Raw genomic sequence first — 22,832 nt, forward strand, 5'->3', positions numbered from 1 at the left:
GAGATGTAAATATGAGCGGTGACCTGTGCTTGAGCTCAGATGTTTTGCTCGACACGCTCCACTGACTCCAGGAGAGTTTAAGCCTCTGTTAAGCTTTTGTTATTAATTATCCTGAGCCGCTTTAATTCCACCGTGTCACTGATTAAAGGAAGCTAATAGACTTTTTTTTTGCCCAGAATAAGCCAAGACCTGTTGTAAATTTTGAACTAAAAAGTAGTAAAATAATAGCAGTGTATGTAAAGTTCAAATTTTTTTTGATAATTTAATGGCTTTTATATGCTTACATGCAAATGTATTGGGAACAAGTCATATTTATATTTAACTACAAATACGATTTAAGGAATGTTTCCCTGAATGATTTGGCTTTCCTGCGAATCACTGAACTTGGATTTAATTGTACAGCCAATGTTTCTTAGAACACCTTTCACATCTTGGTTCCTTAATAACCCTACAACCATGAACTCCCCACTTTGTCATTTCGTGACAATAAAGGCGACCAATTGGGATCACAGACTGTTTGTGCTTTCAAAGCATGCTGTCGAGACTGCAGAACCAAAGGGGCGTGGCCTACAACTCAAAAATAATAGCAGTGTGTGTAAACAGGAGCACCTGATTCCCCTAGCACTGAACATTGGCTAAATCCTTGCTCTGTCACATATCGCTCAATCTGTTCATATAGTACTTTTAATTTTTTGTTCCTAAATCTTTCTGGTTTTAGTTTTTATTTTAAGGCTGTTGAGATAATTTTGTCTTGACTTTGTTTGGCCAAATTAGCTTTGAAGAAGTCCAGAGGATTTGTAAAGTCCCTGAATGGCAGAATTGTAGGTTCCTGGTAGAAAGAAATACTGTTTACATATGACAGGCACGGCCAATATGTAAACATGCTAGGAAATGTATTGGTATGACTTGTAGCTAGCTAGCAAAGCTGAAATCAACATCACAGCACAGCACTAAGATCGGTAGGAGTAAAACGGGATTCATCTTAGAATTTCAGTGGGATGCTTTGTAAATTTTTCAAATGTTTGGAAATGCTTGTTTTTACACTACCTCGCCTCTGCTCTAGTATTTTTGCAAGACAGTCTTTTGCAAATAGGGCATCACTTATTCCCGTTAACATTTCATTAGGTTGGAGCAAACAGAGAGAGGGATCTTTGATCATTTGTACTTTTCACAATTTCCCCTGATCATTTAAAGTACAAACTCTTCTCAAATTCGTCTTTTAGGGTTCCCAGCTGATTTCTGTGGGTTTAGATTTGGCAAGCGAGATGCCAGTTGAACCAGACTGATTGGTCATCTGATCTTGGGTCACTAGCCTCTTGAAAAATCCAGGCAGAGCCAATTTTCTATTTTCTTACAGATTTTTATTTAGCATATCCCTTGGTGCCATGTACTTTGAATAGGTTTACCAGCCATTTGAAAGTGAAACTAGCCCACATCGTCATACATCCTCCACCAAGCTTTTCAATGTACTCACAGACTTTGTGACCCCAAGATGCCACTGCCTACCTGAGTCAAAAATTCCTTCACTCACATCTCTGTGCGGGTGCCAATAAGGGGTTGAAGTCAAATTACACCTTTTTGAGATGCCACCTTTGTTTCATTGTGCAGTCACAATATTTTCAAGACAAAGTTACTGCTGTGCTACCACTAGAGGCAACAGCCTTTATGTGTTGTACAGTGTTTGTTGCCAATCCAAGGCTCCAGGCCATATGTCTACTTGGCCCTGTGACTTCCTCCTGTGCCAGCACAAAGGAGTAGTAGTAATACTATTTCCACTCCTCCTCTGAACATAATTTCCTACAAAACACTGAAACACAATGAAAGAAAAGCCGCATTTAACAGGCTGCTTTAAAGAGGCTTTAGCTTGGAGGGGAAACCTTTTTATCGTCTCTTACTGTGTTAATAGAGCTATTTGGAGCGTGAGACGCCATTAGTTAGCAATTTTCCTCTTAGAGAATTATAGTGGCTGTGCACTGAAAATCTGAAACACTGAAGTCCATGAACTGAGCTAACAAAACCAGTAACATTACAGCAGAAGGCTTGGAGTCGAGATTTGTTTAGCTGTTGCCTTGCAAGCTGATATTTTTGCCTGTGCATTGTTTTAACATTACAAGCCATTCGCTTTGCAATCTGCAGACGAGGTTATACGAGACCATCCATCATTCCTGAGCGCGAGGACACTGACGGGTTGATGTGTGTTATTTAATAAAAGGCCAGCGTCTCCTTGATGAAATGGCATTCCGATATATCCATTGTGTTGCATTGTGTCACACTGCAACACAATGAGAGCTAATGCAGTAATCAGCAACATATTTTTGTCATTATGTGAATGAGCATTGTCTGACCAATTGCTCTGCTTGGGTCAATTTTTCAATTGGTTGCTGATTGTTGGCTGCAGTAGAGCTTTTGTACTTGAACCAACAATGACAAGCAGATTGAGCGTCAGCCGCCACATTTGAGTGATTTCTTAAGTGTTTTGCAGAAAACACGCATAACTAAATGCAGCTGTTGGTTTGCTACCATTATTGGATCGATATTTGGCAGTTGCTTTCAAACACTGGGCACCTTTTAGTGGCTATTAAAGGTTCCTAAGTCCTTGTCTTCAGTTGATTCATTGGAAAATTGAGGTCAAATTTAAGTCGTATGCTGTGGTTCTCAACAGGAGAAGAGCTGGACTGCTGCCAATTGAGTTTGTGCCTCAATTGGAAGTACAACTGTTGACATGTCTTGCCTTGTTCTTGAGTGGTGATAGAAGGAAGATGGAGAGATAGATTGGATTATTGTGGTGAAGAAAGAGCTCAACCAAAGAAAGCAAAACTGTAGTTTTTCAGTGTTTCCCGGATCTGATCAGGACACATCTGGGGAAAATCTCTCTGGAGGTTTTCTGATCAAGTTCCACAGTGAAGAGAACGGGGGCAAACCCAGAATTTGCTAAAGGAACTGTGTTGCCTTTCTGCTTTGGGTTCTCAGAGAAGCACCTGGAGAATGAGAGGTGCTATTGGTTCTGTTCTTGACAGTCTCTGGTTAATGGAAATCAACTGACGGATTGATGGAATAAAGAAAGTTTGAAGCTTTTTGCCTGTCCAAACTTAGTCGGGAATGTTATGATCTATATGCCACAATGCAGTGGAAGTAATGGAGACCTAATGTACCAGTGGTACTAACGTACTAGCCGCTTCAGAGTGTCAAGATGTCATTATTTCTTCAACCAAATACAAACAACATTTGGATCATGGACAGGCTCAGGTCGACTTAGAAAATGACAAATTTTCAACCAACACGGTTTTGAGCGGTAGAAACAAAGAGGGTAAATAAAGTCAGGAATTCCAAGAGCTGACTGAGTTTGAAAGTGTTTTGTGGGTTTTTGTTTTTTTCCCCCCTCTTCTTTTTGCCGTTTTCATAGCAGAGTGCTTCCAGGCTGAGCACTCTTTGTTGTGTGACATCAAACATGAGAAAACTGCATTCACACTCCTTCAAACACTTTGTGACAAGTTCAACTCGGCAGCTCCTTTAACCGTGTATGCGTCATTGGAGACCACATCAGCTCTCGCCGAAGACAAACGGGAGGGAAGGGGGGAAAAAAACCCCAAAGGAAGCTCGTCTCATTTCTGCCTCACATCTAAACTGTTTCCATTTAAACTTAATAAAGGCCTTTTATCACCTCTGAAAGCAACTTAGGCTTGATATCTTCAATATTCCTGCCTCCCCTCCTCCCACCGATATTGATTCCTCACTGCAGAAACACCTTTGGCTCACGTCAGAGTTTATACGCCTCCGGCATCCTGAAAGTAAATGTACTTAAAAAGTGATGAGTCGAGGCGAGGGAAACACCCGAAAAGCTCTGGAACGCAGGAGGGTGATGCAACGACGCAGCTCTATCACTGGGAGGGCTGCACTAATCGGCTGTCCTGGGGAGGGACACCGCGGGGGGTACCTACTTATCAAGACTGGTTTGGAGAATCTCACCGAATGGGTAACAATGGGGAAGAAAACCAGAGGATTGTATGTGTGTGTAGCTGAACAAGGCAGTCGTCGTGCTCTGAAAAGAAATAATAATCATTTTCTTTTGTACTTGGCCGTTTGAAACACATTGCTTCTTCTTGAGAAGAAATTTCGTAATTAATCCCTTTTCCACATCCTGGCTTCACTCACAGCAAGGGTTAGTGAAATTAGTTGTACTGCAATACAGTGTTTTATTTACTCATTTAGTCAAGTTGAGACGGATTCCAAAGCTTGAAGTGAAAAGCTTTTCTTTGTTCACTAATATAAATATTATAGTTTTTAAAATTGTTTTCATGATGCTTCAAGCCATAATACCCAGAAATTCCAGAGTAACTAATTTTACTTAAGTAAGCAGATGCAAGGCAGATGCCTGCTAACTGTTAATTAGTGCTGCCTAGTGGTGGCTCAGCTTTATGAGGGGCCAATTTCTGGATTCTTGTCCAAATATAAACAAATATATCTCCATCAATATAATTACTAATGCTAACATTCAGCCAGTTAGCTAATCTTACTGATTTTAAGACCGATGTTTGGGAAGGAAAGACTCTCTTCACTCATTTATCGGTACAAAGATAAATGACGCAACGTTATTTCTTCTTAGTGCTAAAAAAATTTACACAATATTTCATTGATTCCAATTATTACCTCAGATTTGAATTCTCACATTCACGCAACACATAAATATTGACAGCAACAGTTACCCGACAAGAAGACGATACGGGTTTGCATCAACGTTGACATCAAGAAGATCCAGTTGACGTTTAACCACACAACAGAGTTGGCCTAAAAATCCGGAACATTGCAATAAGTGTTCCAGCTCCTATTCCATTCCTCCATGGGAAATCCGCTTGAAAATCGTCGCGAGGTGACGACAGCTGTCATCTGTTGGGAATTGCTAAACCTGAATGTGTTGATGCTCAGATGTGTCAGGTAGGGATTGTCCCTTTGTAGGGAAAAGCAGCAGAAATCTCTGGTTTTGATTGTGTTGTTCGCGCCTTCGATTAATGATTCTGCCTCTGAGATGCACATCGTGTTTGTAGGCAGTAGATCACAGATTCAGTCCACTACACGCACGCGCAAATTAAAACTGATCATCATATTTAAATCTGGGCGTATTAGTTGCACTCTGGAGGAGAATGCAGCTGCACTCATATCGGCACAGCTTCCCAGATGCCTCCAACTGCAGCCCTGTTATAAAAATATACTGCCATATAAAACACTTAGTGCACATTTGCCTGTGTGTGCCAGTATAATGAGCATCTGTGCATTTTTCCCCCCTTTAATGAAATGTTATTACCTTTAACGGTGCACCTGCCTGTTCAGATAAAAAACATCAAGATTTGCCTATTTTTTTTTTTTTTGAGGGAGCCCTTTGAAATGCCATCCGGCAATGGGGTTGGTGGGTTGTTAGTGTTAGTGCGGAGGACTCACACTCGCATTTGTGCAGCCGAACAGTCTGTTGGGAAAATAGTACTGCTAATTAGTGGAATTAGCCACAGATCAAAAGGTTCAATTAAAAAGTGGTGTTGCAGCATAGAAGGCAGCGGGCCTAATTTGCATCACAACACGTGTTTTGCTGCGGACGGGCTGTCGAAGGCACGGACAGACAGGGAGACCACACAATATGGCGCACACCTCACGGGAAATGCAATAAAAGGGCAACTGGTCAGTTTGAAATGACCGCGTTTCAGTTTACCCCGCAGATGGACTTTTCAGACGTACAAAACACATTCGAAGTCTCTTCAATTTGGTCTCCCAAACGGACTTGGGCGCACGCAGGGACAAAATCGAAACAAACGCAAACGCATGCGAGGACGCATTGCGAAACGCGCAGCAGCTAATCAGCGGCATTAATGCGAACACGTGGAGCCGCTGTCCGCATGTGCCGCCTATTGTTAGCCTTTTGAGTTCCAGACTTAATTAAGAGCATAATGAAGTGCGTGCTGTTACCGCTCTGCTCAGTGGGGTGTGCTGTTGTGTGTGCACACAAGCGTGTTTCCATGCATGTGGATTTCCTCGGAGCTATTAAACAAAGCCTTGATGAATATGGCCAATTCGCAGCACCTCTAATTTAGCGCTTAAATACCACATGTTTGACTCCTAATTAAATACAACCTCCAAACCAGCAGCAAATGTGATTTTGTGAGGGTTTCTGTTGTCTGACTGCATAAATGCCATGAATACAATTTTCTTGCACAGATTTTGTCTTTGAATAATCTAGATCTGTGTTTCTTTGTTTTCTCTCTGTACAGTCTTCAGTCTTTCACTGCGATACCCTCACACTTCTTTGGACTTTTTGTTGATTTTTGTTGCTGTATGCATCTTGAGTTATGTTTTTTCTTCCCTCAAAGGACCTCCAGACTTTGTTGCCTTTTTTGCATAGAAAATAAGTTTAAAAAAAAAAATTAAAAAAGCAGTCACAGGCTAAATAAAACCTGTCAAAAATCCTGGAGATCTATCGATCAAAGCCACTTAGATTACAAGAAAGCCTTGCAAAGTCAATTTGGGTGGTTTAATACTTTGACAAAGATTGTCATTAATTTTTTTATTTGCACTGTTTCAGCCTAAGACACATCCTCCAGAAGGCAGCATGTAATGTCTTAATTTGGTTTTACAATGGACTGACACAACCTTGAAGAACAGAAATGATTTCAGAAAAACGACAAACATGTACAATTTCTCTTTAGCAGGCAAATGTCACTTTTGAACTGCTGAATGTCCGTCAAACCTTCTGGCCAACCAAATGCCACCCAATAAAGCAACACGTCAACAGATCACCCAATGTAGCAACCAACACATCAACCAACAGTGTACCAACCAGTCAACCAATCAGCTCATCAATCAACCAATGTACTAATCAGTGGACCAACCAACCGGACAACTACACAATATGTGAACCACCCAGTTAACCAACCAGCCAATCAGACAACTGATCAACTAACATACCAATAGACACACCAACCCACCAGTAAACCAGCCAAACAATGAATCAACCAACAACCCCATTGTTGCTTGATCAATGATTGATTGGTACCAATGATTGGTACACTGGTTGGTACATTAGCCAACCAATGTACCAACCAGTCAGACAACCAGATAACACATAAATCATCTAATGTACCATAAATCACCGACCAGCCAGATTGAATATATCAGCCAACACATTGACTAGTTTACCAACCAGCAAACATCAAGTTACTAACCAACAGTAAGAATAAAATGTATTTTTAAACTTCCTTTTGTAAAGTTCTTGTACAAATCTGGTTTCAACTTTGCTTAAAACAAGTTTTCCCTCTTGAATTTAAAGTTCCAGCATCATAATGTTTGTGTTTTTGATTGAGTGTATACATTGCTCTGAAAGCTCCACCAATCAGCATGTATATGCTGATATTTACTCAACAGTAAAGGACCACTTGTGCAGACGGCGTCATCGCTGGTCCTTCTAAACGTTTTGCATATTCAGCTTGCTTCCCCAGTGAAAGCGGTGTTGTTCGGTTAGTTTTAGGATGCGTGTGTGTGCGTGTGTGTGTGTGTATTCCTGCCTGCTGCAGTGGCACTTTGTGGCTGCATGCTGTGTTAAATGGGAGTGTCCAGGCTGCTCCCAGGCCTCATTCATCAGTTTCACGCTGGAGCAGTTCTGGCTGTGGGGAAATCCGCCTGGGACACACACACACACGCACCCACACACACAAAATCAGTTTGGACAAATGTACAATGCCTTAAACAGCCCTTACCAGCATAAATAACAGCTTTGACTGATAACACTGATGTGTGGTTAAGTTGCACACGCTGTCTTCAGCTCACATAAGCAGTGTTTGATGCCGACACTTCCTCTGTGACCTTTTGTCCTCTCCCTGGTGTCCCCGCACCAATTTTTATTTATTTTTTCCCTTCCTAACCCCTCTTTGATATTTCACAGCTGAGTCTCTCACGCATGATTTCATCGGCAACTTTGGCTGTTGCTGTTTCACCCATTCACACTGCGCCCTCCTGCTTGACCCCAAACTTGCCATTGGTTACCATTGGCAAGCATCCACCAATTCCTTACAGATGTAATAAAAAATAAATAAAATAAAATAAAATAAAAAAAGCAAAAAGAGAAAGCACATGAATTTGAAGATTCGTGTTTCCCAACTCGTACCTTCCTTTTGTCTTTGTGCTAAATGCTTTCGATGCACTCTGGTTATTTATTTTTCTATTAAAAGGCAACATTTTCAAGCTTTGCCTGTTTCGTTCTTCCAGGGCCGTGTCTTTTAAAAGGTTCTGTGAAACCACAATTGTTTGGGTGCCATTTGTTGAACTCTTCTATTGAGCCAGCCTGATGTGAGTGCATTTCTTGTTCACTAAGTAGCGCCTGGCCGCCGATCCCTGGCGTTCATTGCATTATTTAAATCAAGCACTTTGAGAGGACAATGGATTTTGCCAGGAGTTGCTTTTAAGTTTCCCATCAAGCGCTGAAATGAAACTTCTTGGAAAGAATAAGGCACGCCGAGTGTGTCTTAATGCGATTTCTGACACTTTTTCAACTTTATTTTAACACATTCGAAGTGGCTGACTTTTTTGTGTGGTAGCACGCTATACAAATACTGTATGTAAACACCTCAGAAATGTAAAAAAAAAACCCCAACTAATTTAAGGTTGTTTTAATGCCTTAAATTAGAAAAAATAAACACGAGGTGAAGTCGCATTTTGTTTTCATTTTTACCATTCAGCAGTAGTGGACACACTTCCAAATAATGCGCTGATGCACATTCTTGTAAGTGTGTCCACTAAAGCTATTTTTTTTTCTCAAGCACTAATTTATTTATAAGCTTTCAGTTGAATGAAGCTCAATATTTGTATCGAAGTTTTGGTTGTCGACTTAAACATTCACATAGTTATACATCATATTTTAAAATGGGTGAAAAGTCTTTACACAGCAGCTCTGTTTTATGTCTTATTTCCCCCAAATCAACAACATGTAGTTTTCTGGTGAATTTACGGAATTTCTTTCCTCTTAGTTTGCACGGTGTTTTAGCTCTGTTTCAGTGAAAATATCTGCCTTTGTAGTCTGAAATGACTATTCCTCATGATAAGCAAAGAGGAAAAATAAAGTAAATATTAAGCAGGAGCTTGTTAGAGCTGCAAAGAGAAGCAGGGAAAATCCACCGGAGGGTTTTCCCCAGATAAAATGTAGTTGGTACTTGAGCTTGTTTTACTGTCCAAACAAGTCTGGAGCTCTCCGAGTGGATTGGAAATTGGAATATTACCTTGATGCACAAACGCCAAAGTGTTTGACTAGACAGGAGAGAGATGAGAAAGCTTCTTTTACTCTTCAGTCTGTTCAGCTTGATGGAAAAGGTTGCATTTTTATCCTGATATCTGTGTTATTTGTGTTATTTTGCACAAACCCACAGTAAATTCTTCTTCCAATGAGGTTAACTCAACCCTTGCAGGTTACCTCCTCTGTATTGTGAAGATTTCCAAACCCATTTACCTGTTTAAAGCTTGTTTACCGTTTCTGTGACCCTCTCGCTCCGGGAAAATAAGATGTGCCTCCTGACTCCCGTCGCTTCATTTTCACCCTCTGTGGAGGGCGTGAATTGGTGAGAAAGCATGTTGCAGTCATGTTTGCTTTTTTTATGTTGCTTGATCTCGTCTGAGCTCTCTTTCCTGGCTGGATGTACTCTTGTTTTATAACTTCTCCCCTCTGGGAGGCCAGTTTCCTTCTTAATGAGCCATCCCACGACCCCCTTGAGGGTTCAGAGCGTGTGATTGGCAGGGGTTATAATCTGCGTAATGGCATCTAGTAGTGGTGGTAGCGCCAGCTGCCCGCCAAGGTGTTGAGAAAGCCTGCAGGAGAGGAAGATGTTCGATGCAATGTGCCACCTTTCTCCTCCGTTTCTCCCATTCCATCCTCTCCTTTCGCCTCCCTCGTCTCGTTTTCGCTCCTCGCTTCGCCGTGCCGCCATGGAGGTGTCATTAGCACCATGTCCTAATTAGTCCGGTGCCAGCTAACGGCGGGCTTGTGACGCCTTGTCTCTGGGGAGGCAAGCCTTGCTAATTTCAATAAGAGTAAACAAGCAAAGCTCTCCCTACGGAGAGTTATGGATTAATTAGAGAGCGTCCAAAGCGCACGCCCAGTGAAGGAATGATGATTTGGAGAGAGGGACGTTTGGGAACAAGAGTTTGTTGCGGAAAACCAGGAAATAAGCATCGTGTTGGTTTGGTGCAACACTCAAAAGGCCCAACGAAGTCGAACGAGGTCGCTTGCTTTTCCACCGCAGACTGTGCGCGTTCTGCTCTGGGCTCGGATCTCTTCTGTAAAGCCAGCCAGTTTTCATTTAACCTCACAGAGCCGCTCTGTGCTCTCCTGAGTTCTGATTTTCCCGCCTTGCTGAGCATTCATACGCTGCTTAATATCCACAGAGTGACCCGAGAGCCTCCACGAAGCAAGTGGGGCTGCTTCCTCTGGATCTAGCTGACGTTGATTCTTGAGCACAAATTCATTAAATGAGAGAAATACATACAGATTTCATGGTCGCTTAGCTTGCAAAAGGTTTCCAGAAATGTGATAGATAACTTGATTTTTCCCATTTGGATGTGACATTTATCCAGCTCTGGAGTTTAGAGAAGCTTTCTGGCTGAAATCACATCATGATTATAATTTATTGCATTAAAAAGACCTTGTTCGTATAAAAAAAATAAAGAACACAACATAATTATTAAGTTCATCTTTAAAAATGTTCACAATATGATGTCTGATATGTTTATTCAAACTTAAAAATCGGTAGCTACTTCATAGCTAGCGTTACTCTTTGGTTGAAATATCTTTGGTGTAGGAATTTGCCGGTTTATGGCAGCAGTCTCAGGGAAGTTGGCATCAACCCTTTATAATATTTAAAAATGATCATATATTCTCCTCAATAATATAGAAAATAATGTATATTTGTGGGTTCTAAGATGGTTGGTCGCCAAGTCCCGCTACGACAGAGCATCTTCAAACCATAACACTTTCATCTTCATGCTGAAAATGTCTCTTTTCACATTTTAACTTGCATTGTTAAGGAACTTTTTAGTGTTGGTAAACATTATTAAATATCTATCTGGTTCAATATACTAGAAAGACATCTTCATAGGGTGTCCCAACATTTTGCCCGACTGCATATCCTAGCTTGTTTTCCGACTGCACACATTGTCAAATGCGTACCGTTTTATAACCGAGGATATTTTTTTTTAATTATCATTACCAATTCTGTTACTAAAATAAAACTACATAAAACCTACTGGAATTGGTAGTTTATACTACAAAATAATTTCGTACAAAATAAAAGTCAATACAGAATGAAATGTTTTCACTGTTTGTAACGTTCACTCCTGTTTAGTTAGGCTTTGTTCACTGGCTTGAAAAAAATAGACTTTTTGAGATTTTGGTTTAAGTAGATAAAGCTGGGGGTCGGGGGGTTAAAGCTTTTTTTGTCCTCCAACTGGATTAGAGTTCATTTCTAAAACAAATGGCTTTATGCTGCACATCATAATAATGCCTTAATGTTAACTGTACTGTCAAAATATTTACTTATTTTTCAATCTTCAGCTGATTATCAGCTTTTTTCCAGTTTTCTGATGAAGTTTTTCTCTGAAACAGATGGCTTGTTCTGCCATCAGAAAGATATGTTTGATAGTGTCTGGCCTTCGTGAAACATTTTACAGTGACGACTTTCCAGATGTTTTAGGCTGGCTTCCAGGTTTACTCTCAAAATGTTTGATAACCATAACTTTTTGTGACGGACAGAAATGGGTTTCAGCACTGCTCTGGACCCAGAATACTAAGAATACTAATATTACCTAGTACTATAACTCACGATGCAGTCAGATAAAACGTTATAAACATAAATAAACTTTATCGTCCCCTGACATGTCAAATCCCGTGTCCTTTACACCCACTGCTTGTTGCTACAACTTCTCTTTTAGGGAAGTCTTCAGCTTTGTCTGATCAGGGCCAGGTGTTGTGATGGCCCAGTCAAAGTCCAGACCTTATCTTGGATGAAATGCGGTGGTGGAAATCACAATGACGTCAAGAAGTGAAACACTGTCCGCTGAAAGATCAAATTAAACCCCACCACCCAGGTGGCTGTACAACCAGCCACTCTTCTTCTGTCCACATGCCTTTACATTTTGACACTTCCTGTCAGATACTTTTTTTAAAAATTTTTGCCTCTTTCATGGCGGATGAGTTGATGCAAATGTTGAACAGGTGCCATGCTCACATCCACCCGCGCACAGGAAGTCACAGTTGTCAATACCTGACAAACAGACCGCTGTGTGCTCTCCTATCTGGCTCTCAGGTTCTGGTTTTGAAAAACAAGCCTTCGCATCTCACTCTTCTGCAGACGCTATCACACTCTTCTTTCACACCTGATTAATCATCATATTGAACTTTGTGCCACTCAACAAAAACCATTTGGCAGAGTCTGGTGTTTGCGTTATCTACTCTCCTTCCCTTTTATTATCCTTTATGTTTTGCTACGTGTGGACGAGCTTTTTTTTTTTTTTTTTTTTTTTGCTTCAACCGCTGTTTAAGGGGGTTCACTGATGGGGCTTTTTAAAAAATTATTATTATTGCCACACGCCAGATCTGTGTGCTGTCAGGTCACGCACTAATGATCGAGCTCCGCATCCTTCCCAGACTGGATTAACTTCTGTCTCGAGAGTCAAAAAACGTATTTGTGGGCAGTAAAACTCGTTTGAGGTGACATTTGGACAAAACGTGGCAAAAAAAAAAAAAAAAAAAAAAAAAAACGTTGTGAGAATGTATCTTGGCAAAAAAAAAATAAAAAAATAGAAATCTTCTCTCACTCCCCTAAAATGACAGCTGCTGAAGCTACCTCAAGGGAGAGGGGGTGTGGGAGTCGACATGATAGATGGTTATTTTTCAAGAAGACGTTAAAGTTAACACTCTTAACTGTGTGCGTTTTGAGTTTTGTCACCAGAATGCTGGTTGTGTGTGAGAGCAGGGAACAGAAAAGGAGGGGGAGGAAGTTAGATGGAGGGCAATATGGGGTATTGGAAGGATTTATGGTTGTAATAATGGAATCTCAGTGGTTGGGCCATTGACACTGAAGCATTTTCTCTCATCCTTCTCCCATTATTAGATGGATGGAACAGGAGGGAGTAAGCACAGCAGCATATGGGCGGGAGTGAATGGCATGCTGCTCCTCGTGCTGCCTTTGTACCATCCCCGCATCCAAACATCCACAGACACAATAAATTATTTTCTTGGTGATTAACTACCATTTCAGTTCCCTGGATGGTATGACATCAAAAGGTTTCGCCTTTGTCATTTAATGTGCATTCATTCATCATCTGAATATTTTCTTTTCATTAGATAAACCAGTTGGGAAATCACTTTTTTCCAAAGTAAAGACAATCATTTCCAGTACAACCCTTACTCCTCAGCCACCTCACAAAGGGGTTTAGGAAACCGACTCTTTGTGAGATGGGACATGGAGCCGAACCAGTATGTCCCTTCCAACCAGGTCTTGACTTATTGTCCAGTTGGACTACACGGTTGTGTAAATTGTCAGGTAAATTGGACAGCTAAAGTTGCGGTTAGGATTGGGAATTAAAATTCCTGGTTTTGTTGTTTGTCCAACAATCATCAAGCAACCAAACAACTAACCCCAATCAGCTAGGTTCTAGCCATCAGCTAGGTTCTACTCAAAGCAGACGCCGGTACTCTGTGTTGCATTGCAAGCTGCTCTTCACATCGAAGTGTTTGCTGAGTGACACTGATCTGACAAGGTTCAGAGGACGCACAGCCGCCTGACTGTCGCTTTGTGCCTCAGTAACAGTCCGATGGCTGACCTGATAGAGAAGGAACGAGGCTAGGCTCCCGACCAGCTCATCAAACTTGAAGGAATTCATCACAACAAATGCAGGCCATCGGAAGTCTCCGCTATGAAATCTCCCTCGCTGTCCAAGTTTGTGGGCGCCTTAACCACTCAGCTAGAGTGTTTGCATCTCTCTCTTAATTCCTGCTGCAGCTATGTGCATGACAGTCTGATTCAAGAATATGTCCAGTTTGCATATTCCTGTTGCAACTGGTTTTTGTGATTGTGATACAGATATTGAGAGCCAAAAAACACACCAAAGGTACTGCTTTGTGAATCTTCCCCGAAGTCGTACTGCTGGAAACAGTATCTAGTTTCTGGTTCGGAAGTTGGCAACAAGATGCAACTTCGTGCCGTTTTGCTAATCCTTGCTAACTGAAGACGGTCTTCAGAGACCTGTCTGCTAATGTTCCAGTTTTAGAACACATATAGCCACGTATGAATGTTTCGATGATGCTTTCTTATGTTTTCATGTCTGACTGAATTGAGGAATACAGCTCAGACAGTACATGACCGTCCTGTCTGTAGGAAAATACTCCCGATCTTTGGGTTATGACCATACCAGTCACATCCTCAGCTATATTCTCTACATCTCTATCAATGCACCTCATGCAACACTAGTATTTTCATTATTATTATTATTATTATTCCCTAGTCAAGGTAAGCTCGTTCTATAGACTTACAGGTTATAGCGTTCTTTAGTAGCCACTGTGCTAATCATGCTAATGATGTTTACGTTCAGATCTGGTCTCAGAGTTATTCTGTCCATTTAAGCTCTATTAGGTCCCACATGAAAACCCACCGACTCATACAGCTCATGTCTTCCAAGGCCATTATGTTGCACTTTCTGATTATCTCTGTTGTTGTAAACACCGGCAGCAGTAACTGTTTACATTAATGTGATTTGTTCTTATTATCTTTCCTTAAGGTCACCACCACATTAAGCCGAATAGCTCGGGAACTCTTTCCCTTATTCAGCTGAATGCAAATGAATTTGAGTCATAAAATCAGTTCTGTCCTGGTTCAGACTCGGCTGATAGTGAAGAACCTTAAAATATGCCGGGTTAAAGACAACTTTTCCTCCAGTTAGCAGATATCATTCTATCTCTATCAGTCTATATTGATATGTATATTATGATTGGAAAAATATTCACTTTACTCATTTACTTTCATTATTCTTTCCTCTCTTCCTTGTGTCCTTTCATCTTCCACTCCATCCATCCTCTCCTGTTGTCCCTCCTGTCTTACTTTTGACCTCATGTCTTCTTCCTGTTTTCATTTCCTTCCCTCTTTGCGTCCTTTCCTCCTCACATTTCTCTCTTATGCCCTTCACTTCTCCATTCTCCCTTCTTCTTCTACTGCTTTTTCACGTTTCCTCGCGTCCTTCCTTCACTTTGTATTTCCTTTCTTCCTTTTCTCCTTTCATCTGTCCTTCCACTCATCCATCCGGTCTTCCTTTCATTCGTCGTCCTCCGGCTTTTTACTTTAATTCTATCCATTCTTCACTTGTGTTGTCTTTCTACTCTCCCTTCTTCTATGTCCTTTCTTTCCTTTAACTTGTTCCTTGTCATTCCTTCCTTAGTCAAGTTTTTTTCATTTCCTCTGCATGGTTCTCTCACATCTCCTTTTCTTCCTTCTTTTCCTTCCTTTCTTCCTTTATGCCCTTCTTTACTTCCTTCTGTCCAGTTGCTAACTTGTATCGTCCCTTTAATTCTTTCCTTGTTTTCTTGTTTCCTCCTGTCTGTTGCGGTTTCCATACTTGCCTGCTTCGGCATAAAAAAAAAATATATATATATATATATTTTTATGAATGTATTTTAAAATGGATGAAAGAACCAGTCTGGATGTTTCTAGTTTTCCTCAGTGCTTCAAGTTACTTTCAGCTCTTCATGAAGTTCATCATATAGAACAAATTGCCACACATCTTTCTTTGTCAACTACATTTATTGCGTTTTCAACGCCCCACATGTTCATTACGCTGGAAAGAAAAAATCCCCTCTGCCGTGGCAGATTGCTGCAAACAATGCTCACTGACCGTCAGTAAACACCTGCTATTTGATGATTAACACCTGCTGCGCTGTAAGAAGCACCTGGTTCCCCCGAATTGATTATTCCGCTGCGACAGAAGCGGGATGTAATGAATCGCAATAATGAATCCCCATCGTTTTCATTATTTACATCAAAGCAGAACCCAGAGCACTCTGATTACAGAACTACTTTCACGTGACAACTGAAATATCACGAACAAATTATTGTAGCTTTTCTACAGGATCTGTCAGACCTTGTTACCGGGGTAACAAATCTCCCTTTATAACCCCAGTATTTGTCCTCATTATTACCTAATTGTTACATCCACCGGATATTTTTTTTTTAACAAAACGCAGAACAAGGTACAAACTGAGTGTAAAATCACCAATGCGTGGTTTTAGTGTATCCTTGTTTGCGGTGTTCTGCTGGCTAGCTCTACCGCTAAACTGGACCAAAGTATTAAGACCCTTCTGTAGGCATCCGGGCCCCGTCTGAATGATACAAGGACAGAGAATCTCTTTAATAGTCAAACATGGAAGTCCACTCAAAAATACTTTCAAATTAGTGACTTGCTTGTGATTTAAACGAAGTAACTCGTCAGGGTTTAATGGTAAAAGCTTTTTGCTCCAACATCCAGCTCTGTTGAGGTGAAAGGTCAGCATTTTGTTGTTCTCTTAAATTGCGGTGTCGTGTTTTCAGTCTTTCACGCCGAACAGGTCTGACCTGCATACCCATTAGAAACAGAGCGTTAGACAAAGAGGTGGACTTTGGAGGAAGAAGGTTCACGTTTTCTTCCGTTTTCCAACAAGGACGAAGTTGCAAGCGTACCGACAGCAGAAGTGGAGGCCGATCACTCCCCCTCTGCCCTGAAGAACGCCGCTCCGTTTTTCCCAGACAAGAAAAAAAAAAAAAAAAAAAGGCGAGGAGTTGGCAGGAGTTGTGCAGAAGTGCCCTCGTGTTCACCCGCTGCTGTATTTCAAACAAGAGAGCGATTGAAATATATGCTAATCCTCGGCTCGCTGCGCAGCGCGGAGCGGCATAACATTTCCATAGCGATGCAGACATTTTTGTGGGATTAAGGAGGGGTGAGGATGTGGTCGGGGAACCCCAGCCGCACACACACACACACACACACACAAAGGCTGACAGTAGACGCGGCAAAAGGCACGTGTTTAACCATGATTGATGCACTGTCAGTAACGTAGAGGACAGTCAGAATCTGGATTAGAGAAAATGACCCATGGGAGCAGGAGAGGAGACGGCGAACGAGGGGAAATTTGCTCTCTATAAATCATTTTCTCACTTTAAAGCTCAATCTATGACCAGGCCAGTCCACCAAACTAAAGACTTCCTCCCTTTTGATCTGCGCCTGTTGTTTCGTTGAGAAGGCTTTTTTATTCCCGCCGTAACTTCAAAGGAACAGTTGTGTATGAAATTAAAGTGACACAAGGCTGGTGTTGCCGTCTCGGTGGGAATTTATCTTCATTTAAGTCAATCCCCTGATAAGATAACAATCAGCTGGAAGCACAGGTGTTACTACTCAGTTGGTAAATAGATAGAGACGACAGCAGTGGTTTTCTTTTCTGTTGATCAGATCCAAAATTACAAACTATTCCAGGATATTAAAGTTTAGTCCAACCTTTGGTGTAGGAATGTTTTATTGTTTAAAGGTCTTCCGCTGCTTCACACGCTGCAGAGCTAGAGCTGGAAGCAGTTCTCAAAAAGTTCGACCCATTATAAGAATCCATATCTCATAAAAATAATGGCCGAAAATATCCTTAGATGACCACGACCTATAATAGCAACAATTTGAACTGCATTTTATGTATCGATATGTAAGGATTTTTCAATTTAAAAAAAAAAAAAAGAAAAAGAAAAAAATTGTTAAGGACCATTTTTTGCACTGTTGACCTAAATTTTACAAAAAGTAAAAAAAAAAGACGTTCAGAATACAAGACAAAAGTACCAAAATATTCAAAGGTGTGTAGTAACTAACTAGTTACATTTACATGAGTAAGTTTTTGGAGAAAGTCCACTGTTAGGAGTAGTGTTACGGCGCCGCACCAAAAGAAAAGGTTATTTGGAAAAGTGTTTGTTTTGCTTGAATTTTTTATTTTGTGACTATATTTATTTGTTAGGGATTTTTATTTTTTGTCTTGAAATTACCATAATTTTAGAGCTTAGCTTTTTATTTATTTTTTTTCTTACTCAGCCTTTTAATCAAATACTGTTTTACTTCGGAGTCATTACCTGGTTGGCTGCTTTTTCCTTTTAAACCGAGTATGTAGTGCTACTCTTACTTGGACGCAAGTAAGAGTCCAGTTCTCATCTGGACTAATGTCCAGATGAGAAATAACATCAGTGTTCCTATATTTAATACTTTTTCAATACATATTTAACTGGCATTTTGTCACATAACGAAGAAATAAAATGTGCCAGTGCGTCCTCTTATTTGCTCTAGTAACAGAAAGTCGTTCCTCATTCTTGCATTCCTGGAGGTTCTAACGCACAGACAAGAGAGTGAAGCAGAGATCCCCCCAATCCCCCCCGCCCCCCGGCCGCTCTCACAGAGCCGAGAAGGTCGAGAGAGAGAAACGGCGAGGCCCCATTCCACGCCTCATTGAGTCCTCGTTCATAACGGCCGGCACTTCATTAAAAAGTTGAGGCATCCTCAGTGGAAACCGGAAAAAAAACAAAACAAAAAAAAAAAGAAGACCGCTCGGTGTTCATCTTCCGTCACGACGGTTATTTATTGTAACCGAGGCGCATCGGAGCGTACCGTTGCAAATTTGTAATTTATGATAACTGCGCTCTGCAAATGTGTAAATAAATTATATGATGATTATTTCCGGAGGGGGCTGGGGGGGGCACGGGGTGGAGAGGAAGCGCCGGCGTCGGGTCTCATCAGACCACCGCTGAAGAATCGTTCAAGCAAAAAAAAAAAAAACCCCGGAGATCGCACTCAAGTGAGCCGGGCGGAACGCGGTGTCAGAACACTTGTCCTCTCACACATGAATGCAGACGGATCAGTTGCACATGCAAGCTCCACTGATTAAAGATAAAACAAAAAACACAAAAAAAAATAACAACTGAGATATGCATCATCGTTTTTTTGCCTAATAACAAAAGTCTACACTCATTTGTCGAAATACATTCAACGAATAGAAAGGGGTGAAGAGGGAAGCTTGTTTTTCCTATTTATAACACCTGGATGAGAAAGTTAAAACACTTAAAATGAAGCATTCAGTTTCAAATAGGACATCCATCAACAGTGATGTTCTTATGACCCTTATGTGTCATTAATGTTTGTGTACTTCTATTATTTCTGTCGTGATCTGTGTTTTTTGGGTTTATTTTGAAGTTTCCTGTGTGTCTGAGTCTCTGTGTTGTCCTGTCTCCCCGTGATTAGTCCCCAGGTGTGTCTCGTTTCCTGATTACCCTCTTGTGTATTTAGTGTCACCTGTGTGTGTCTGTCTTCGTCGGATCCTCAGTCAGTCTGTGTACGTCTTCGCATGTCTGTTTACGTCTGAAAACGTCTCAGTTTAGAGTTGACTGATAAGTCCTCGTTCGTCCCTGTCGCTACCTGTGGGGAGCATTAGCCTTCCGCTCCGTCAGTGCTGCCAGGTCTGAGAACTGTGTTTTGTTTATTTGATTATCATAGAGTTGACTGTTTAGTCCTCGCTTTTTCCTGTCGCTGCCTGTTGGGAGCTTTAGCCTTCCGCTCCGTCAGTGCTGCCAGGTCTGTGGACTGTTTTCTGTTCTTTTATTTTTCAATAAAACTCCTGCATCTCACCTCATCTGGGTTCCGCTGCGTTTACCTCACCGCCTCAACACACCACCTTATGACAATTTCTCTATGTATTCAGTTAATTAGTGATATTTGAACGGTCTTGCCCAAGATGTCGACTTCTCTATGTTTAGTTTTTTGGTTTATTCTCAAGTTCTGCTCTTTGTTTATCTTCTGGTCTTGGTTCTACTCCACTTTTCCCTCAACCTGCCAGTTTTCTCCCTGCCACAGCTTCTTCCTCCCTCTGGTCAATCATTCTCGTTGCTTGGTTCACTTCCTCCTCTCATCGGTTCATCAATTCTCACGGTTCCTCCTGCTCGTCTCCTGTGCTCCAGGTTCCTACTCTCCTTCTCAAAAATTGTCCAAAACTTTCTTGCTTGTACTAAACAGCTGCCTCAGCTTTAATTGATGTCAGATTATAGACATTTAAAAAAAAATCTTTTGGACTGGAGTTCAATACATGTTTTTTGTTGCTGTTGTTGTTTTTTTTTAAGTATTCAGCTTCTGCAAAGCTTAGCCTACCAATAATTTAGTGAGTTACTAACACACAACTCCAGAAATGCAGTGATTGCTGGGTAGGTTTTTGGATGCACTGTTGCGTTCCTTCTAAAATCCAGACAAGGAGAATTTTCAAGAAAAAAAGTTAGTTTTTTTTGTTTATTAACTTGCTGCATTAAACCGGCTTATGTCCTATTAAATATCCATTTGATTGCTGTGTTCCCACAGAATTGGTTAATCATGCTATTAAATTCTGACTCCAAGAAAGCGTTTCCTGCAGCAGTTCAGAGAAAAACACAAAACAATTTAATCTTTCTTTATAATTTCTCACTCTTTCAAAACAAGATGACATTTCTGTTTTTGCTTCTTTTTTTTGTTTTGTTCATTTTGTGTCTAGCTGAACTTCTTTTCTATTACACAAACGTTTGTTGATTGCAGGCAGGGGGGAAAAAAACGATTTAAAGTTTAAACGTTACACTTTTGTGGTATTTCAACTGAACCACAAAATAGATTTTTTATTTTTTTTTTAATTAAAACATAGGCAGCGGAAAGGGATTTGTAGCAAGTACAATAATTTACTGGAAAGACATGCTGCAATGCTAAAACGATTCAACAACAAAAAAAGCAAAACAATTTTTTTCTCCTGACTATCTAATTATCAGCACCAGTTTTGTTCTGTTCCCAGTGGTGTTAGCACAAGGAGCCCTAAATTAGCCTCTGTTCTGTGATGGGTCAAATGTAAAAAAAACCCCAAAACAAAACAAAAAAAAACATTTTAATTTGTGGCTATGAGAAAATGTTGACGCAATCTTTAAACTACAGCTTATTTTTGCTTTTACCTTTCCTGATTTAAGGCAAAACCTTCAGTTCCACCTTAACAAAAACCCACGTTAGCATTAGCACAAGCCACTGTTTTCAGCTGAATTTCTAAACACAACCTGCATCTCTGGTTACAAACACTGTCAGTCTTCACAACAGTGCCAGTTGGTGTTCATAGATCCTGCTTTAATAAGTGTGTATAACTCCAATTAGCAGACTTTTGTCAGCGATTAACAGTCAAAAATGCTAATATGGATTGTGCTTAAAATCCAGCCCCGTTCCATTTTAAAACACTCTTTATGAATTTGATCCCATGCTGTCAACTAGACAAAAATAATACTGTTTAAGGAGACACAAAAAGCTCCTGCACTTATCGTTACGAGCTGTCTGTCTTTCCTTTCCTTTCCGTGCTAGCTTAGCATATTTTTTCATGAAGAGTCCTGCCAATGCAGGCTGGTTGGCGTAAGCTCTCATGTTATGATCATGTTGAATGAAAAGTTGGGATATTTACGCAAAACGTCATTGAACATTGAACGTCGTCGTCTCCAACAATAGTTTCGCAGCGAAAGGGGGCGATTAAAATTTGACTTTGGTAAATCTCCCTGCTCTGTTGCCACGCTAGCAGTTTGTTCCGCTGACTGCGTGCATTGACTGAAATTTGCGGATTTGTGGAGCTTCTACGAACGGTTTGTGTTGGGATCTGTCTTGATGCGTTCACTTCTTTCGGTTAAAGGAGCGAACTTCATGAATTGATTTTTTTTTTTTTTTTTTTTTTTTAAACAGCAGGTCATGAAGTAGCTGAAAGCTGTCTCTGCCCTCTTAATTGAGCCTCGGTGAGAAAGATAAGGTCAATCTATTATGTTTTAAGAAATATTTGGTCTTTTTTTTGTGTAGAAATACTCCAAAATTTTTAGTCAGTGTAAATAAATAGCATTTTGTGACTTGGCGATCTATATTTGTCTTCAAACCCTTTTTCTTTCATATTATTTCACATCGAGGTGATGTGAATTAGCTTCTTTCATTAAAAGTTCACCTGCCAGCAGCCTGAATAATGCTTTCTGACTCTGATTTTTACTCTTAAGACACACTTGTTTCTCTCTCTCTTGTGGGCGGGTCGCCACCGGAGAGCACGATGGGTTCTTTTCATCTCGGTCTGTATCCCTCTATCACCATCCTCTGCGTATTGATCGCGCTCTGACCCCCTTGCCCCGAGTGTGAGTAATGGAATTGCCTGTCGTGGACACAGGCTCCGTAAGAGGACTGGAAAGGGTTCTGGATTTATCACATCAGCAGTGAGCCAGGGGTGTTTTCCATGGAGAGGAAGGAGCAAAAGGAGAACCCGAAGTTAATAGCATCGTTCCTCAGTGCACTGAGCTTGTGATCTTCCAAACATTCAATGCTTTTTCCGGATGTGAAAGCTTCTTGCAATACAAATCCTTCACATAACCGTCACATGTTCATTAAGTTATATCCACATTGAACCACTCCTTCAGGGTAAAAACCTGTTTTGGTCAACATTCAAAGAGTTTCTAGGGACAAATATAAAATGATGCAAATCAAAGAGACTTTTGAGTCAAACTTTTAACATTGCTGGTCTACGATGTGGAATAAGATCACTACTTGCGGTTATATTACCTTTTATGGGCTGTAATTCAACATTTAGAGAGTTTCAAAAGACAGATTAACAAGTGATCGCCTGAAATCTAAGAAAGCAGACATCCGAGTCATCCCAGCACCGCTGCTTTTAAAAATAGTGGTGACTTTTGAATTGCTGGCAGATACATTTCAGGCATGTTGCTTATTAAAGTCTGATATCTCCAATAAAGTCA

The 22,832-nt window shown here is 40.7% G+C and overlaps 1 protein-coding gene and 1 long non-coding RNA gene across 6 annotated transcripts in view; one reads left to right on the forward strand and one right to left on the reverse strand.

Moving 5' to 3' along the window:
* Window positions 1–22,832, forward strand: part of LOC122826847 (receptor tyrosine-protein kinase erbB-4-like) — a 238,051-nt gene that overhangs the window by 20,174 nt on the left and 195,045 nt on the right. The window lies entirely within an intron of this gene.
* LOC122826851 overlaps window positions 7,550–22,832 on the reverse strand; it is a 56,912-nt gene continuing 41,629 nt past the window's right edge. For both annotated transcript variants that reach the window (XR_006369880.1, XR_006369879.1), the window contains one exon: window positions 7,550–7,659. This is a non-coding gene — a long non-coding RNA (uncharacterized LOC122826851). The remainder of the gene's footprint in view (window positions 7,660–22,832) is intronic.

The sequence above is a fragment of the Gambusia affinis genome, linkage group LG24 (genome assembly GCF_019740435.1).
Source record: "Gambusia affinis linkage group LG24, SWU_Gaff_1.0, whole genome shotgun sequence".
Taxonomy (NCBI): Eukaryota; Metazoa; Chordata; class Actinopteri; order Cyprinodontiformes; family Poeciliidae; genus Gambusia; species Gambusia affinis.